This window comes from Pristiophorus japonicus, chromosome 8 (assembly GCF_044704955.1).
Source record: "Pristiophorus japonicus isolate sPriJap1 chromosome 8, sPriJap1.hap1, whole genome shotgun sequence".
Taxonomy (NCBI): Eukaryota; Metazoa; Chordata; class Chondrichthyes; family Pristiophoridae; genus Pristiophorus; species Pristiophorus japonicus.
Genome location: NC_091984.1, coordinates 160,183,067 through 160,202,883, shown reverse-complemented (window position 1 = coordinate 160,202,883; position 19,817 = coordinate 160,183,067). Strand labels below are relative to the sequence as shown.

At 46.7% G+C, this 19,817-nt stretch overlaps 1 protein-coding gene across 3 annotated transcripts in view; it reads left to right on the top strand.

Moving 5' to 3' along the window:
* Window positions 1-5,629: 5,629 nt before the first annotated feature.
* Window positions 5,630-19,817, top strand: part of rabgap1l (RAB GTPase activating protein 1-like) — a 626,729-nt gene continuing 612,541 nt past the window's right edge. For all 3 annotated transcript variants that reach the window (XM_070887463.1, XM_070887462.1, XM_070887465.1), the window contains exon 1: window positions 5,630-5,744. The gene's annotated coding sequence lies outside the window, so the exon portion shown is untranslated. The remainder of the gene's footprint in view (window positions 5,745-19,817) is intronic.

Here is a 19,817-nt window from a genome sequence, read left to right as displayed (position 1 = left end):
GCCTTGCGCACATTCTCAATACATGTAAATGTACTTCATGTATATATTTACTTAAACTGCCATCATTTAGTAATCACGGAATTTTAATAAAGTGCTCGCATGCTAGTCTTATCATTGTCAACAAACAAAAGTACACATGCAAATAATCACATGCACAAGTATTACTATATCAGAAATGCGGTTAGCCACGTCTGCATTCCCTTGGACAATACTGGTCTAACTTGGGCTAAATGTAATGTCAGTGTTGGGATCTTACTCATTGTAACTCGTTGCTGTTTGCCAAGTGATTTCAGTGAGTAGGGCCATTAGTTTCTGTGTAATCAATGATGGTTCCTGTAGCTGAGTGAGTTAGAGGTTACAATCTGTAATAACAATTTTCCATCTTGCCATGAGAATTTTCAACACATTTCAAGTGTGAACAGCACTGAGAAAACAGGTGCATCAGCTGATCATGTTTCTAGAATATATAGACAATTTATGTAGCACGTTCTGTATTTAACAGATCTTAAAAAGTTTCACGTACAACATATTGCTTTGAAGTGTGATCATTCAATGTGGCTGAGCTTCTGCCACCCAAATACTTCCAGCGCAAAGACTGCCTACTTCCATATCTGTAACATTGCTTGCCTGCTGTTGAGATGGCGAACGAGGTCGCCAAAAGCTTAGTGAAAATGATGGATATTAAGGAATGTCTTCGAGGAGGAGGAGAGGGAGATGGAGGGGTTTAGGGAGGAAGCTCCAGAATGTGAGGCCTGGGCAAATGAAAAAACAGTTGCCAATTGTGGGGCGAAGGAAGTGGGGTATGCACAAGCCATCAGTCAGACGGACGGAGAGAGAGAGTTCTATGGGGGTTGTTAGGACTGGAGAAGATTACAGAGATAGGGGAGGGCAAGGACCTGAAGGGATTTAAATATGAGGATCAAATTCTAAATTGGAGGCAATGTAGCAAGGTGAGGTGCACAGGATAGGATGCACCAGCAGAGCTTTGGAGGAGCTCAAGTTCACGAGGTAGAGGCTGGATGAGTGGCCAGCCAGGAGGGAGCGGGACAGTTAAGTTTGGACATGACCTAAAGGCATGGATGAGAGTTTCGGCAGCAGATGGGCTGAGGTGGAAGGGGAGATGGGTGATGTTACAGAAGTGGATGTACATCAGTGTTCTCGCTCAGGCCAACATCCCCAGCGTCGAAGCGCTGACCACACTCGACCAGCTCTGCTGGGCGGGCCACATCATCCGCATGCCAGACACGAGACTCCCAAAGCAAGCGCTCTACTTGAAACTCCTACACGGCAAGCGAGCCCCAGGTGGGCAGAGGAAATGTTTCAAGGACACCCTCAAAGCCTCCTTGATAAAGTGCAACATCCCCACCGACACCTGGGAGTCCCTGGCCAAAGACTGCCCTAAGTGGAGGAAGAGCATCCGGGAGGGCGCTGAGCACCTCGAGTCTCGTCGCTGAGAGCATGCAGAAACCAAGCGCGGGTAGTGGAAGGAGCATGCGACAAACCAGTCCCACCCACCCCTTCCCTCAACCACTGTCTGTCCCACCTGTGACAGAGACTATAATTCCAGCATTGCACTGTACAGCCACCTGAGAACTCACTTTTAGAGTGGAAGCAAGATTTCAAGAGACTGCCTATGATGATGATGCGGAGACAATGCTGGTGGTATTTCTCCAGCGATTTGAGGTGTCTACTATATATGGTCCACGTCTCTGAGCCATACAGGAGGGCAGGTATCACTACAGTCCTGTAGACCATGAGCTTGGTGCCAGATTTGAGGGTCTGATCTTCGAACACTCTTTTCCTCAGGCGGCCGAAGGCTGCGCTGGCGCACTGGAGGTGGTGTTGAACCTCGTCGTTGATGTCTGCCCTTGCTGATAATAGGCTCCCGAGGTATGGAAAATGCGATGAAGAGGATGCAAGATCAGAAGCTCAGCTCAGGAACAAGATGTATGTCGAGTTTGGAAAGAGTCTGGTTTGACTTGATAGAATGGCCAGGGAGGGGGAATGAAATTGGTGGTCAGGGTATGGAGTTTGCGGCGGGGGCCTGAGACATTGGTTTCGGTCTTCCCAATGTTTAATTGGAGAAAACTGGGTGTTGGACAGGCAGTCTGACAGCACAAAGTCAGTGTCGGGGTCTAGAGAGCTGGTGGAGGGCTGAGTATCGTCAGTGTACAGGGAAGATAAACACATGGTTTCTGTTGGTGTCACCTAGGGGATAAGGTCATAAATGATCCTCTGAGCCCTTCTACAAAGACAAGAACTCATCTCTGTAAATTCATCTCGAGCATATTTGTATCAAAGCCGTTGGACCTGTCAGAGCTGTAACTGAGGCGTTGCCAGAAATAATAGAAATATAGAAATTAACATAGAAACATAGAAATTTACAGCGCTGAAGGAGGCCATTTCAACCCATCGTGTCCACGCCGGCCGACAAAGAGCCGCACTGCCCTTTATCAGCAGCCCTAATGGTTACATATAAACCTATGAACAATGACGGAAAGGGAAAGAGCACCCAGCCCAACCAGTCCGCCCCACACAACTGAAACATTCTACACGCCATCCCAACTGGAGCCACGTGATCTCCTGGGAGAGGCAAAAACCAGATTAAAAACCCAGGCCAATTTAGGGAGAAAAAAATCTGGGAAAATTCCTCTCCGACCCCATCCAGGCGATCAACACTAGTCCTGAAGATCACCCTGGCTGTATTCTATTCCCTGCAGTACTTACCATTATATCTGTGCCGTCCAACAAAAGGTCATCCCAGTCTAATCCCAATTACCAGCTCTAGGTCTGTAACCCTGCAGGTTACTGCACTTTAAGTGCCCATCCAACCATCTCTTGAAAGTGGTGAGGGTTTCTGCATCCACCACTCTTCCAGGCAGCGAGTTCCAGATCCCCACAACCCTCTGCGTAAAGAAGACCCCCCCTCAAATCCACTCTAAACCTTCCACCAACCACCTTAAAAATATGCCCCCTCGTAATATCCCCCTCCACCAATGGAAATAGACACTTACTATCCACAATGTCCAGGCCCCTCAATATTTTGTACACCTCGATAAGGTCTCCTCTCAACCTCCTCTGTTCCAATGAGAACAAACCCAGCCTATCCAATCTGTCCTCATAACTAAGATTCTCCATTCCAGGCAGCATCCTAGTAAATCGCCTCTGCACCCTCTCTAGTGCAATTCACTGCAGTTGTGAGCTCCATTTTTAAGCGCTCAGTAATTAGTACAGTGACTACACTTCAAAAGTACTTCACTGGCTGCAAAGCGCTTTGAGACGTCCGGTAGTTGTGAAAGGCTCTATGTAAATGCAAGTCGCTATATAAATGGTCAGAGATTGGAGCGTGGACAGATACAGCAGAAGCAGCGAGGTCGGGGCGAAGGAGCAGCGAGAGATTGTAGAGGGACGTGATCGGGGTCCATAGGAAGCCTGAGTTCTGGGCCAGGGGCCCAGGGGCAGCACGGGCCAGTCCACACTGCGATGTGTGTGCGCACTAGGTCCGTGCAGCAGAGCAGCTCTCCAGTCGTCTTGGTTAATCCTTGCCACTGGACCAAGACCCAGTGTGATGGCTGGTGTGCAACGGCCACCCCATGTTAAAAAAAATCCACGCATAGGTATCTTCCACCCTTCAGGATGTAGTTCGGGACCTGGAATATTAGGTCCTTGATTGAGACACATGTGAACTCATCCTTTCTTGGTGTGGAAGCAAGACATCCTCGCTTCGAGGGACTGCCTATGATGATGACTCCAATCTGAAATGGCAAGCAGAGTAGAAAACACATTCTCTTGCTTGTGGCTCGGTGCATTGGGTCATCCAATCCTGTGCTGAAATCAATCAGTGTTGTGATATTAAAGCAAAATACTGCGGATGCTGGAGTCTGAAATAAAAACAGAAAATGCTGGAAATATTAGCAGGCCAGGCAGCGTCTGTGGAGAGAGAAACAGAGTTAACGTTTCGGGTCGGTGACCCTTCGTCAGAACTGCCGCATGCTCGAGATGTAACAGATTCGCAAGGAAGTGCAGGGGCCCTGCGGGGAGGAAAGAACAAAAGGGAAGGTCTGTGAGAGGGTGGAAGGCAGGAGTGATTTAAGAGACAAAAGGGATGATGGGCCAAAATTAGATGGTAATGGCAAGTTCGGAAACAATAGATGAGTCTAGAGAGGGTGTGAATGGCGGAGTCATCACCAGCTGCCCTGGGAAAGAGGAAAAAAAGGGGGGAGTTTGTAAAAAAATAAGGGAGGAAAGGTAAGGGTGTTGTGATATTATCCAGCTCGCTTCCCCAATCTGGATGAACAGTGCCCATGGTAAACCGATGTGGCTCTGGGAGTTGATGGGTTTGGTACTTGCATATTGTTAACTGAACACTAGATGGCCCTCTGATGGAAATAAGCACATTGTAGCAACTACACTCCAAAGTCTCCTATTATTTTGTTATTCTTTGATGGAATATTCTAAAGGGGCTTGTAATAAAAAAGTTATTACCACACCAGAACAAATGTTGCTTTGTACATGACAGAAGTTAGATAAACTGATAATTGCTTATTTCCTGGATGATTATACAGCAATCACTTTAAATATAAAATAATCCAACCACTGTTCAACAAAGATAGGAGGAAACTAGAGAGGCAAATAATGGGCAGGCCAGCACAAATAAAATGCCCTTTTACAAATGAGGAACTTGAAATATGTTATAGAAACAAACTTCCAAAATAAAGCAGACACTGATAAATTTGCAGCATGCATCAAAATGACAATCGTCCCTTGAACGAGGATGACTTGCTTCCACGAGAGTTCACAGATGCCTCAATGAAGGACCCGATGTTGAGGGGTTGGAAGATGCCTGTGTGTGGATTTTTTAAACTTGGGGTGACTGTTGCACACCAGCCACCACACGGGCTTGACAGAGTTAGGTCTTTATCCAGTGGCAAGGGTTAACCAGGACGACTGGAAACCAGCTCTGCTGCATGGATCTAGTGCGCACACATATCGCAGTGTGGGCTGGCCCGTGCTGCCCCTGAGCCCTTGCCTCTTCTGGGCCCCGTATCCTCATTCGCCGCACCTATGCCACAAACATTTGACACACCTCCGCCATGATGTTCCAGGGGCTGACGCTCCAGCTCTATTTATAGCCCCAACCTACGGTGGTGTTCTCACACAGTTCCAATGAAAGCAATAAGTGAGGCAGTGATTAAAGTAGTGTAAGATACAGCATTTTCTTTTTCCCATTTCAGTTTTCTGCTAATAACTGTTTGCAAATTGCTCTTGACCATTTTTAATGACCCAGAATACCGCGCGAAGTTAGAGACTTTCTCATGAGTTTAACACCTCACAGCAGAAAAACATTTGTCTGGGAACTGTGGACACACTGCACAAATAGCTATTCCGTCAAATTCCCAGTCCAAGGCTCGCAGAGCCCTGGAGGGGGCAGTGTCGGTGAGCATGCGCACTGAGCCCTGGAGCTGGCAGTGTCGGTAAGCATGCGCACTGAGCCCTGGAGCGGGCAGTGTCGGTGAGCATGCGCACTGAGCCCTGGAGCTGGTAGTGTCGGTAAGCATGCGCAATGAGCCCTGGAGCGGGCAGTGTCGGTGAGCATGCGCACTGAGCCCTGGAGCGCGCGCGGTGGGGCCAAGCCGCGCGCCGCACTGGGCATGCGCAGAGGTAAACCCGGAGTGCGCGGCGGCGGCGATGCCAGTGACCGAGGCCAGAGGCTGAACAACAACAACAACAACGGTGGCCGCACGGTGAGGGGACACGGCGCCGCATTGCTGCCCACACCACACTGACCCCGACCCTGGGCTGCTGTTCGTGCGGCAACTCCCCTCCTCAGCCTGGCCCCGGCTCACAGCCCGCCCGGCCTGGAGCTGGCGGGGGACAGGCCGAGAGTGGGTCATACCTTGGGGGGAAAGAGTGTGGGTCATACCGCGGGGAGAGTGTGGGTCCTTGAGAAGGAATTTCTTCTCCCAGAGGGTTGTGAATCTGTGGAATTCTCTGCCCAAGGAAGCAGTTGAGGCTAGCTCATTGAATGTATTCAAATCACAGATAGATAGATTTTTAACCAATAAGGGAATTAAGGGTTACGGGGAGCGGGCGGGTAAGTGGAGCTGAGTCCAAGGCCAGATCAGTCATGATCTTATTGAATGGCGGAGCGGGCTAGATGGCCTACTCCTGTTCCTAATTCTTATGTTCTTATGTCATACCCGGGGGGGGGGGGGAGTGTGTGGGACATACCCAGGGATGGGGTGGGGGAGTGTGGGTCATACCCCCGAGGGGGGGGGCATTCAAATTGAGAGAGGTGTAGGAGACCCTGACAGGAGAGAGGAGGAGGGGAGGGGGGGGGAGAGAGAAAGAGAGAGAGACCCCAACAGGAGGGGGGTGGAGAGAAAGACCCTGACAGGAGGGGAGGGGGGAGGAGAAAGAGACCCTGACAGGAGAGGGGAGGGGGGGGGTGCGGGGAGAGAGGAGAGACACTGACAGGAGGGGGGTGGAGAAGAGGGACCCTGACAGGATGGAGAGTTGAGAAGGGACCCTGACAGGAGTGGGGGGAGGGGAAGAGAGGTGAGATCCTGACGGGTGAGGATAGAGAGACCCCGACAGGAGGGGGTGGAGGGAGGGAGGGAGAGAGAGAGAGACCCTGACAGGAGGGGAGGGGGGAGGTAGAGAGAAAGACCCCGACAGGGGGGGCGGTGGAGGGATGGAGGGAGAGAGTGAGGCCCTGTCAGGAGGGGGGGGTGTGGAAGGAGAGAGAGAGAGAGGCCCTGACAGGAGGGGTAGGGGGCGAGATACCCCAGTGATGTATTGGGGGGCGGCGGGTGGGGGGGATGGGTGGACAGAGAGTAATAGTGATGCCTAAAACTGGAGGAGGACGGGAAGGAATGACCCTCACTTGTAGGCGGGGGTTGGGTGCGGGAAAAAAAGCGAGAGACGTTTACCGGCAAATGAGGGAATATAAGAGATTCGAGAGAGAAAGGGCACCTGACACCCTCGCAGCCGATGGTGAGAATGGCTGTGTTTACACTGTGATTGTACTGTAAATCTGGACGGGCCCCAACCTGAATCTGGAGCAAAGCTGACTGAGATGTCTGACAGTCAGCTGGAGTGAGCTGAGGGAGTTCACGAGTGTGAGAAGTTGTTGTGATCACTACACAGCCCAGCGCTCCACTGGGGATTTCTAGTTTTGTTACAGGAAAAAAGATGATCATCCAGGGTGTCATGTTATGATGTGTTGGCTTTCAGTCTGGCTCAGAATCCTGAAACTGAAATTGTAAAGGATCAGAAGCTTTGTTGAATCCGGCTGGAATCCAGTTCTGTAGGTTTTCGGCTAACCTTTAAATGTGCAACCTCGCAAACCAATGATGCAAGGTGATGGTTTTCCTCATCTTTTGTGCTGTTAAAAGAAAAAAGAAAGAAAGACTTGCATTTGTACAGCCAATTAAGTACTTTTGCAGTGTAGTCACTGTTGTAATGTGGGAAACTTGCGCACAGCAAGCTCCCACAAACAGCAATGTGATAATGACCAGATAATCTGTTTTTGTTATATTGATTGAGGGATAAATATTGGCCCAGGACTTGCTCTTCTTCGAAATAGTGCCATGGGATCTTTTACGTCCACCTGAGAGAGCAGACAGTTTAACGTCTCATCCGAAAGAAGGCACCTCCGACAGTGCGGCACTCCCTCAGCATTGCACTGGGAGTGTTGGCTAGATTTATGTGCTCAAGTTCCTGGAGTGGGATTTGAACCCACAACCTTCCGACTCAGAGGTGCGTGTGCTACCCACTGAGACAGTAACTATTTATTGTAAATACTCACCAACTTGGTGACTGCTTTCCATCGGCCAGTCAAATTTGAATGTGTGTTAATATGTAAATCCAGGAGGTGATTGCTACCAACAGGTCCCACCTGAGTATCCATAATCCTGCTACAGTCGATACCAAATAGTTTTATTTCCTGGTAGCCTGTTGCTCCCAAAGTTTCATAAGGTTACGGTATATTTCCCCAGTTCCCTTATTTCTGCTTGTGCCTCATTACTTTATTACCTGTTCATTGACACAATCTTTTTTTCCTCCTGTGCTCAGCTGGACTGCTGTGTAACCGAGAGAATTAGTCCCCCACTCCCCCTTCACCCACACTCTTATGATGTGATTGGCATTATGGAGACATGGCTCCAGGGTGACCAAGGCTGGGAACTCAACATCCAAGGGTATTCAGCATTTAGGAAGGATAGACAAAAAGGAAAAGGAGGCGGGGTGGCGTTGCTGGTTGAAGAGGAAATCGATGCAATTGTAAGGAAGGACATTAGCCTGGATGATGTGGAATCGGTATGGGTGGAGCTGCGGAATTCCAAAGGGCAGAAAACGCTAGTGGGAGTTGTGTATAGACCACCAAATAGTAGTAGTGAGGTTGGGGACAGCATCAAACAAGAAATAAGGGATGTGTGCAATGAAGGTACAGCAGTAATCATGGGCGACTTTAATCTACATATAGATTGGGCTAACCTAACTGGTAGCAATGCGGTGGAGGAGGATTTCCTGGAGTGCATTAGGGATGGTTTTCCAGACCAATATATTGAGGAACCAACCAGGGAGCTGGCCATCCTAGACTGGGTGATGTGTAATGAGAAGGGACTAATTAGCAATCTTGTTGTGCGAGGCCCTTTGGGGAAAAGTGACCATAATATGGTAGAATTCCTTATTAAAATGGAGAGTGACAAAGTTAATTTGGAAACTAGTGTCCTGAACTTAAGAAAAGGTAACTTTGACAGTATGAGGTGTGAATTGGCTAGAATAGACTGGCAGAGGATACTTAAAGGGTTGACGGTGGATAAGCAATGGCAAACATTTAAAGATCACATGGATGAACTTCAGCAATTGTACATCCCTATCTGGAGTAAAAATAAAACTGGGAAGGTGGCTTAACCATGGCTAACAAGGAAAATTAAGGATAGTGTTAAAACCAAGGAAGAGGCATATAAATTGACTAGAAAAAGCAACAAACCTGAGGACTGGGAGAAATTTAGAAATCAACAGAGGAGGGCTAAGGGTTTAATTAAGAAGGGGAAAATAGAGTACGAGAGGAAGCTTGCAGGGAACATAAAAACTGACTGCAAAAGCTTCTAGAAATATGTGAAGAGAAAAAGATTAGTAAAGACAAACTTAGGTCCCTTGCAGTCGGATTCAGGTGAATTTATAATGGGAACAAAGAAATGGCAATACTTCGGTTCTGTCTTCACAAAGGAAGATACAAACAACCTTCCGAATGTACTAGGGGATAGTGGGTCTAATGAGAATGAGGAACTGAAAGATATCCTTATTGGGCAGGAAATTGTGTTAGGGAAATTGATGGGATTAAAGGCCGATAAATTCCCGGGTCCTGATAGTCTGCATCCCAGAGTACTTAAGGAAGTGGCCCTAGAAATAGTGGATGCATTGGTGATCATTTTCCAACAATCTATCGACTCTGGATCAGTTCCTATGGACTGGAGGGTAGCTAATGTAACGCCACTTTTTAAAAAAGGAGGGAGAGAGAAAGCGGGTAATTATAGACCGGTTAGCCTGACATCAGTAGTGGGGAAAATGTTGGAATCAATCATTAAGGATGAAATAGCAGCCCATTTGGAAAGCAGTGACAGGATCGGACCGAATCAGCTTGGATTTATGACAGAGAAATCATGCTTGACGAATCTTCTGGAATTTTTTGAGAATGTAACTAGTAGAGTGGACAAGGGGGAACCAGTGGATGTGGTGTATTTGGACTTTCAAAAGGCTTTTGACAAGGTCCCGCACAAGAGATTGGTGTACAAAATCAAAGCGCATGGTATTGGGGGTAATGTACTGACGTGGATAGAGAACTGGTTGGCAGACAGGAAGCAGAGAGTCGGGATAAATGGGTCCTTTTCAGAATGGCAGGCAGCTACTAGTGGGGTGCCGCAGGGCTCAGTGCTGGGATCCCCAGCTCTTTACAATATACATTAATGATTTGAATGAAGGAATAGAGTGTAATATCTCCCAAGTTTGTGGATGACACTAAACTGGGTGACGGTGTGAGCTGTGAGGAGGACGCTAAGAGGCTGCAGAGTGACTTGGACAGATTAGGTGAGTGGGCAAATACATGGCAGATGCAGTATAATGTGGATAAATGTGAGGTTATGCATTTTGGGGGCAAAAACACGAAGGCAGAATATTATCTGAATGGCGGCAGACTAGAAAAAGGGGAGGTGCAACGAGACCTGGGTGTCATGGTTCATCAGTCACTGAAAGTGGGCACGCAGATACAGCAGGCGGTAAAGAAGGCAAATGGTATGTTGGCCTTCATAGCTTGGGGATTTGAATATAGGAGCAGTTGTACAGGGCCTTAGTGAAGCCTCACCTGGAATATTATGTTCAGTTTTGGTCTCCTAGTCTGAGGAAGGACGTTCTTGTTATTGAGGGAGTGCAGTGAAGGTTCACCAGACTGATTCCAGGGATGGCTGGGCTGTCATATGAGGAGAGACTGGATCGACTGGGCCTGTATTCACTGGAGTTTAGAAGGATGAGAGGGGATCTCATAGAAACATATAAAATTCTGACGGGACTGGACAGGTTAGATGCAGGAAGAATGTTCTCGATGTTGGGGAAGTCCAGAACCAGGGGACATAGGATAAGGGGTGGCCATTTAGGACTGAGATGAGGAGACACTTCTTCACTCAGAGAATTGTTAACCTGTGGAATTCCCTGCCGCAGAGAGTTGTTGATGCCAGTTCATTGGATATATTCAAGGGGGAGTTAGATGTGGCCCTTACGGTTAAGGGGATCAAGGGGTATGGAGAGAAAGCAGGAAAGGGGTACTGAAGGAATGATCAGCCATGATCTTATTGAATGGTGGTGTAGGCTCAAAGGGCTGAATGGCCTACTCCTGCAAGTATTTTCTATGTTTCTATGTTTTTACCCTGTACCCATTCTTCATTGGATGAGCTTAGTACGTCAGGTTGGCTTTTCAACCATGCGCAGTGCCGCTGAGGCTAACCAATCCTATTGTCACTCACATGCACTTCCCAATCCAATGTTAATCAATAGCAGAAACAATACCTGATTTCTTCTCTTCCCTCACACCCAGGGTTGATGTAAATCTGTGACAGTGTCCCTTTAGCTGACTCTGCTGAGGTCAGTTTTTTTTTTATAACGTTCCTGTGAAGCACCTCGAAATGTTTTATTACATTAATATGAGCCCCTGCCTCAGCTCATCTGCTACTGAAGCCCTCATCCATGCCTTTGTTACCTCTAGACTTGACTACTCCAACGCTCTCCTGGCTGGCCTCCCACATTCTACCCTACGTAAACTAGAGGTCATCCAAAACTCGGCAGCCCGTGTCCTAACTCGCACCAAGTCCCACTCACCCATCACCCGCTGTATTCGCTGACCTGTGTCCTAACTCGCACCAAGTCCCACTCACCCATCACCCGCTGTGCTCGCTGACCTACATTGGCTGCCGGTTAAGCAACGCCTCGTTTTCAAAATGATCTTCCTTGTTTACACATCCCTCCAGGGCCTCGCCCCTCCCTATCTCTGTAATCACCTTCAGCCTCGCAATCCCCTGAGATGTCTGCGTACCTCATTCTGCCCTCCTGAGCATCCCTGATTATAACTACTCAGCCATTGGTGGCCGTGCCTTCTGTTGCCTGGGCCCTAACTCTGGAACTCCCTGCCTAAAGCACTCCGCCTCTCTACCTCTGTTTCCTTCTTTAAAACATACCTCTTTGACCAAGCTTTTGGTCATATGCCATAAATTCTTATGTGGCTCGGTGTTAAATTTATTTATTTTTTTTTGCTTATAACACTCCTGGGAAGCGCCTTGGGATGTTTTACTACGTTAAAGGCGCTATCTAAATACAAATTTTTATTGTTATAAATATACGTTGTTGTCGGCTAATTAGAAAGAACTTGCATTTGTTTAGCACCTTTCACAACCTCAGGATGTCTCTAAGCATTTTGTAGCCAATTAAGTACTTTTGAAGTGTAGTCACTGTTGTAATATAGGGAAGAGGATTGAATGAGATTTTCTGGTCTGCCTGGCTTGAGATCATACTGCAGCAATCCACTGAACCATTATAGAAACTAAAAATAAACATTTGATTGGGGAAAAAAATATTTATTTCATATAACTGGTAATATTGGTGAGTTTTAGGGCAGGAATTCAATCTTGGAGTTCTGCCAGTATTCTGCTACTTGAATTTTCGCTTTGGAGGTTTAAAATATCTCCTGGGCACGTGACCAAAAGCTTGGTCAAAGAGGTAGGTTTTAAGGAGCGTCTTGAAGGAAAAAAAGAGAGATAGAGAGGCGGAGCGGTTTAGGGACAAGGTTCCAGAGCTTAGACAAAAGAAGGCACCAATGGTTGAGCGATTATAATTAGGGATGCTCACGAGGGCAAAATTAGAGGAGCATAGTCATCGCGGGGGCCGGGGGTGAGGGAGAGGTTGTGGGGATTGTACATTTCCGAGATTGTACAGTCTAGTCTTCAGGTCTGCTTGATGGAATTAGCACCTGGAATGAGGTGGGGTAACCCCTACCGATAGTACAGCTGTGTACGGCACATACAGTTTCTCCACACTCTGCTGACAACTATTCTGCAGTAGTGCTCACCATCTTGGCCAATGTTCCATGTAAACGTCACAGAGCAGAGACGCTGTAATTCTCACCAGTGGTTAAGAGATAGAATTAATGTGCAAGTGAGCCACACAGATCAGGAAGGTGCCATGCTTGATAATAGGTGGGTGCTGCGTTCATCTGGAATGGAGGTAGTGTGCTGCTGACAGCCTTGGTGTCTGAGAGTAAAGGAAGGGCAAAATCAGCTTGGAATCCCACCCCGATTGCTAAACAGCAGCCGCTGCTGGGAAGTGTGTGTGTGTGTGTGTGTGTGTGTGTGTGAGAGTATGTTGGATGAGGACAGAATTGGGATCAGTTACAGTGCCTCCTGTGGTTGAATAGTCTGCCATCGCTTATTGCCGAGGCTCACTCATGAATAATGGCCACTTGTGCGAAATAATAGGGGGGACGTGTGGCACCTGTGGGACTGTGCCCCATTGATGGGGGGGGGGGAGGTTTGGAATCCTCATCTCCCGAATATAGATAGAGCTGGTCCCCTGTTTGTACACTCTCTGGTATATCGGACATTTTCAGCCAGATTTTTGCTGCTATGACTGGCGTCCCTGAGCATATTGTGCTTCACGCTGAGTAACATTGCGGAAGTGAGATCCTTTTCAAACAGTTTTAAAATTGGAACAAGCTTTTGTCATGGTTTATAAGCAGATTTTGAAATCTTTACGGGATGGGAAGAGATGCATCCTATTTAAAATTCTGCCCTTGAAATTCCTTTAATTTTTGGATCCACCAGATGGTGTTGCTCTGTTTTCAAAAGTGCGCTTATTGTGACCAGAGTGAACTTTCCTTTGAAAGGGAACATAATTGCATGTAGTTGTAGGTGTGTACGTACACATCTCCGACCATTGTTTCTGCCTGCCCCCCCCCCCCGGGTTTAATTTTTTCCCCACCTGCCTTTTTTGCTCTCCTCCCTTGAAGGCAGTGATTCATGCTAGGGTGTAGCACCAGTGTATGAAGTTCATGTGATGTGACTGTCTGATGATCGAATCCCAAAGAAGATATTTTATGGCGATTTGACAACTGAGAAGTGGTTAGCAAAAGAGATATAAAGACCGCTTAAATGCTACTGTGAAACAGGGCCGGATCAACATCCAAAAGTAGGAACAACTTGCTCAGGATAAGAAAGCATAGCAAAAAACCATCCATGAAGGCACTTCCTACTATGTGGCCCGTCGCATTGCTGATGCTGAATGTAAAGGCCAGCTGAGGAGGTCTCGCCTGAAGAGTCAAGATTCCCAACCTGGTGTATCCGGCCGGGATTGACTGTTCAATAGCTCTCATTAATCATCAAAGAACTCACTGCAGTAAATGAGATGATAAGAACGTAAGAACATAAGAAATAGGAGCAGGAGTAGGCCATAAGGCCCCTCGAGCCTGCTCCGTCATTCAGTAAGATCATGGCTGATCTGATCATGGATTCAGCTCCACTTCCCCGCCCGTTCCCATAACCCTTATCGTCTAAGAAACTGTCTATTTCTGTCTTAAATTTATATAATGTCCCAGCTTTCACATCTCTCTGAGGCAGCGAATTCCACAGATTTACAACCCTCAGAGAAGAAATTTCTCCTCATCTCAGTTCTAAATAGTCTGCTCACTTCGATATCGAAGAACACACAATGCTAATGACAGCACCATGGCACTAACTGGCCTCCGTTGGTGGCTGGGCACCGATTGTTGGTCGTGGCAGCCTTTCACAACTGTGAGAAGCCTTACAATTGTCCTCACCACGCACCCACATCATGTTCTCAGTTCATGCATGGGTCACTGGACAACAGTTAGGAATGGGGACCGTGGTTAATATCCCCCTCCCCCCAGCCAACCACTTCCCATCTTACCACAGGCGTGCTGAAGGTCAATTGTAGCACCCTGATTACTGCCTGGTTGATCAGCAGAGACTGGAGATTGAACCTGGAACCTTTTGCTTGTATGGTGGTACATTAGACTCATGCAGCACAGAAAGAGGCCATTCAGCCCACTGTGCCTGTGTGGGCTCTTTGAAAGAGCTATCCAATTAGTCCCACTCCCCCTCTCTTTCCCCATAGCCCTGCTATTACTATTACGATTGAATCTGCTTCCATCACCCTTTCAGGCAGTGCATTCCAGATCATCATAATTCACTGTATAAAAACACATTCTCCTCAACTCTCCTCTGGTTCTTTAGTCAATTGTCTTAAATCTGTGTCCTCTTGTTACCAACCCTCTTGCCAGTGGAAGCTGTTCCTCCCTATATTATTGAATGGTGGAGCAGGCTCGAGGGGCCGAGTGGCCTACTCCTGCTCCAATTTGTTATGTACTCTATCTAAACCCAATATAATTTTAAACACCACTGTTAAATCTCCCTTTAACGTTCTCTACTCGAAGGAGAACAACCCCAGCTTCTCCAATCTCTCCATGTAACTGAATTTCCTCATCCCTGGTAGTATTCTCGTAAATCTCTGCACCCTCTCCGTGGCAGCCTTTGACATCTTTCCTTTTTAAAAAAAACACTTCAGGTTTTCCACTGTGAATAATAACATCTTTGAATTCTATTATAAATAAAGGGAAGCGTAGATGTGCAAACAAACACTATTTTTCTCTCTCAGAGCAGCCTCTCTTTTTGAAGTTTGAAAAAAACACAATATTAGTGTGAACATTTTACCCAAAAGCAGCTTCTGAAATTCATCCTTCAGCTTTTCTTCAAATTGTTTTGAAAAGCAAATAAGTGGATAGGTTCTGTTAGAGGCCGAGGGAAACGATCCTTCTGTACTACTGACAGGATCCGCTGAGTGCAGCGTGGGAAACTCTGTACACTGCACATGCTCAGACAGTGGCATCCTCGGAACAGCAGGCCCAGACTTCTGTGGAGCCTTTCAATGGAAACATTAATGAAGGCGCACAGACGCAGGACAACTTTATAACTTGCTTTTATCTAGGCTTTCATGTTTGGGATTAGAAATTGTAGCTACTGAGAAAGATGTTTAGGGTGATTCGATTGGTTCAGCCTTCTCTATTGGTAGGTTCTCACTGGCCATTCAGGAATGGTGATTTTCATCAGCCCCTAGTAGTTTTTCATTGGTAGTTTTCTAGCTGCTCTCCTTGCTTTTGATTTGTTTGCTCCCTCCTTGTTCCGATTTGCTGCTGTTTTGCTTTTACTTGAGGAAAAAAGGAAAGGTTGCATTTATATAGCACTTTTCACAACCAAAGCACGACGGTGCAGTCACTTTGGAATGTAGGAGTCATTAATAAAATGTGATTGGGGAAGTGTTGCAAGAAGTAATTGTGACACAAGAAGTGCGTGCTATACGCAGGACTTGTAATAAAGGTTCTAGTTGATACCCTGTGGCGTTGCACATGGTATTATCTGAGGCACTCTTGCCTGCCTCTAGTGTTGCTGATTACCTGTCTCTCTTCTCTCTCTCTCTCTCTCTTGCTCTTTACTTCTCATACCTTAACTCATTTTGTCTCTCTTTCTCTATCCTTCTGCTTCTACCTCTGTCTTATTTTTTTTCTTTCAGGTCAGAGAGGGTGGATGGTATGGCATGGAGTGGTGGGAAAAGGGGCCACCATCAGCTGCATTGGGGTGGGGGTTTTAGGGTAAATGTGGCCTTCACTGGCTCCCTTCTCGTCCCCTGTTCCAGTCACATGCTGTTCTCTTGCCCCCTTTTCCCTTGTCCACCCCCACCCCTCCCCCAGTAACTGTTGCATGTTAACACAGTCTGACATAGTTAGCACTGAAAATACATATCACACTGCCAGGAGTAACGTGCTTATAATGAGTGCCCGCGTACTCAAGTTTAGTACATAATAGATGTGTATGTGTGTTCTGTATAAGAACATAAGAAATAGGAGCAGGAGTAGGCCATACGGCCCCTCGAGCCTGCTCCACCATTCAATAAGATCATGGCTGATCTGATCATGGACTCAGTTCCACTTCCCTGCCCGCTCCCCATGATCCTTTACTCCCTTGTCACTCAAACATCTGTCTATCTCCGCCTTAAATATATTCAATGACCCAGCCTCCACAGCTCTCTGAGGCAGAGAATTCCACAGATTTACAACCCTGTGAGAGAAGAAATTCCTCCTCATCTCAGTTTTAAATGGGCGACCCCTTATTCTGAGACTATGCCCCCTAGTTTTAGTTTTCCCTCTGTGTGGAAATATCCTCCCTGATCCACATTGTCGAGCCCCCTCATTATCTTATAAGTTTCAATAAGATCACCTCTCATTCTTCTGAACTCCAGTGTGTATAGGCCCAACCTACTCAACCTATCTTCATAAGTCCACCCCCTCATCTCCGGAATCAACCTAGTGAACCTTCTCTGAACTGACTTCAAAGCAAGTATATCTTTCCTTAAATATGGAGACCATAACTGTAAGCGGTACTCCAGGTGTGGCCTCACCACTTTTTGTGTTTCATGCACAAGGACCCCCAGGTCTCTCTCTACTGCAGCACTTTGCAATTTTTCTCCATTTAAATTATAATTTGCTTTCCTATTATTTCTGCCAAAGTGGATAACCTCACATTTTCCCACATTATACTCCATCTGCCAAATTTTTGCCCACTCACTTAGCCTGCCTATATTCCTTTGCAGAGTTTTTGTGTCCTCCTCATAATTTGCTTTCCTACCCATCTTTCTATCATCAGCAAACTTGGCTACGTTTGCTGATTGCTCGTGGTGTTGCTAACGAGTAGTCTGAAGTCTGGAGCACGGTTGTGATAAAGGTTACTGCTCAGTTGCTCCCTATGTGGACATGGTCTAAATAATATTGAGGCCACCTGTAGTTTAATTGTTGTCTGGTGATCAAAGTTTTCAGATTGCCAGATGTTTGCAAATTTCCAGATCAGAAAATAAAACCGAGCGCCTTTCCTTCTCGTTCATTGAATACTTTTGACACTTTGGAATGTGATGTCTGGAGTCTGATTGGTGCTCTCAAAAGAACTTGTCTGTTAATACTGCACCAGTGTTGGATGCTGTTCCGACTATCTAAGCTTTTTCAGATTTGGATGTGTGCTCATGATATCTTCTGTGTTCATCCAGAAATTACATGGATTGTCTAGTTTGCTTCTGAAGGCTCAGAAAGACTCTTTGTAACACTGGGAAATGATCCTGAGATAGAATAATGAGGGTAGGATCAATCATGAAAGTCTTAAAGTGACCTGAAAAAGTTCCCGGCCAAATTGATTTATCATGCTTAGGATGGCTTACCAGTTTCAGTTGGATCATTACAATCCGTGTCATTTCTGAATGAACACAGAACAACTAGGCCTTCTAGATCAACGCAGATAGTGTTGATTCATTCAAATACAAATTAGATTTCCTGCAGAAAATACTGTTCGAAGATACAGTATGTGAGTAATTTGAGACATGACGTGGTAAGTGCTGGGGAGGAACAGGTGTAAGGTTCTGCAAAACCAACCATGGAGACATGTGGCAGGGAGAATGTGAAGATGCCATGTTTAAAATGACCAACTGCAGCCAACAGCCTGTAAACCGCAGAGGATGATGGGACTCTGGCCACCCTGTATAGTAACAGACAGTGTTGCAGGGCACGGGACCGGACGGGGGATGAGCCAGCTACCTTAAGGGGGAAGAGTGTACATTCGGTTCTTCCAGGAAAATGGATACAAGGCAACTTTATACTTTAAAAGGACATTTCTCCAGCTTTTCGTGTAAAACCCTCACAGAAGAGGTAACATGTCCAGGCAAAATCTCCCCAGTAATACACAAGGCAACACAAAGGATGTCAGTTTGAATAATTAAACAAAGGCCCACAGGTCTGATGCAATCATTTTGGCCAGCCCAGACAGAGTGGCACCTCGAGATAGTGAACAATTCACCCCATCAGGATACAGGAGGTGTGGCTAATCTCCCATTCCAGACAGATCGATACACATCGAACTGCCATTCACACCCCATTTTATTCAAGGAAGACCCAAGATGGCATGCAGTTTTGGCGCGAAGATGAACGGACGATAAGAAAAAGCTGCAAAAACACACAAGGGTGTTGGAGGTTGGAGTCAGCTTTTTGCATTGAGTTGTAGAGTTACATAGAAACATAGAAAATAGGTGCAGGAGTAGGCCATTCGGCCCTTCTAGCCTGCACCGCCATTCAATGAGTTCATGGCTGAACATTCAATTTTAGTACCCCATTCCTGCTTTCTCGCCATACCCCTTGATCCCCCTAGTAGTAAGGACCTCATCTAACTCCTTTTTGAATATATTTAGTGAATTGGCCTCAACAACTTTCTGTGGTAGAGAATTCCACAGGTTCACCACTCTCTGGGTGAAGAAGTTCCTCCGCATCTCGGTCCTAAATGGCTTACCCCTTATCCTTAGACTGTGACCTCTGGTTCTGGACTTCCCCAACATTGGGAACATTCTTCCTGCATCTAACCTGTTGAGTTAAGAAGGTGGGAGTCAGTTTTCGTTGTGGTTGAGTTGAGTTAAAGGGGAGTTGAGTCAGCTCTTCACAGGGCCCTCGCTCTGGGGAAGGTGTGCTTAACTCCAGCAGCTTTTTGCTTAGGAGCCAACCGAGAGGCAAATAGAAGCAACCGACGCAACATCGAGGAGGAAAACCGAACCGACCAACAACGTAAAACCCACCCCAGAGGGACCCCGAGCTGAAATAAGTGCCCCTAGGACCCCGGAGTTGATAGGATTGTGAGTATAGCCCAAACCCCCTCACAGACTCAATTTAGGACAGGAATTGGTAAGAAGGGTGGAAGTTGGAGGTGGGGTTGTGTGTGGGTGGAATGTTTCAACCTCTTATCTTCCCCTTCCCTGTTGCGAGCATTTTTTGTGTTGTTGAGTGAGATTGTGCCATTACTGCTATTTACGACCTCTTCCTGTGCCCTCTATCTTTGTGTTTACTATTCTAAATAAACAACATTAGCCATTTTGCACTCTTGCCCACTGTGTCTGGTGCCTCGTTACTCACCCATCCTCATAAATCGCACATACAGAACCTCAGGGGAGTGTGGATTCGAACCCACACCCCAAGCTCCCCTTACACAGGTGATTTTGGATGCGTGGTTTCAAAGTTTTCCACCCCTGAGTGTTTTCCTCATTTTGTCTGGATCTGATGCGGACTAATTGATAGAGATTAATTGCCATGATTAAACAACAACTGCATTATGGTCATACAGGGTATCAGGCAACTATCAGGATGGATGATGGTGAGCTAGATTGACCTCGGTCTTTTT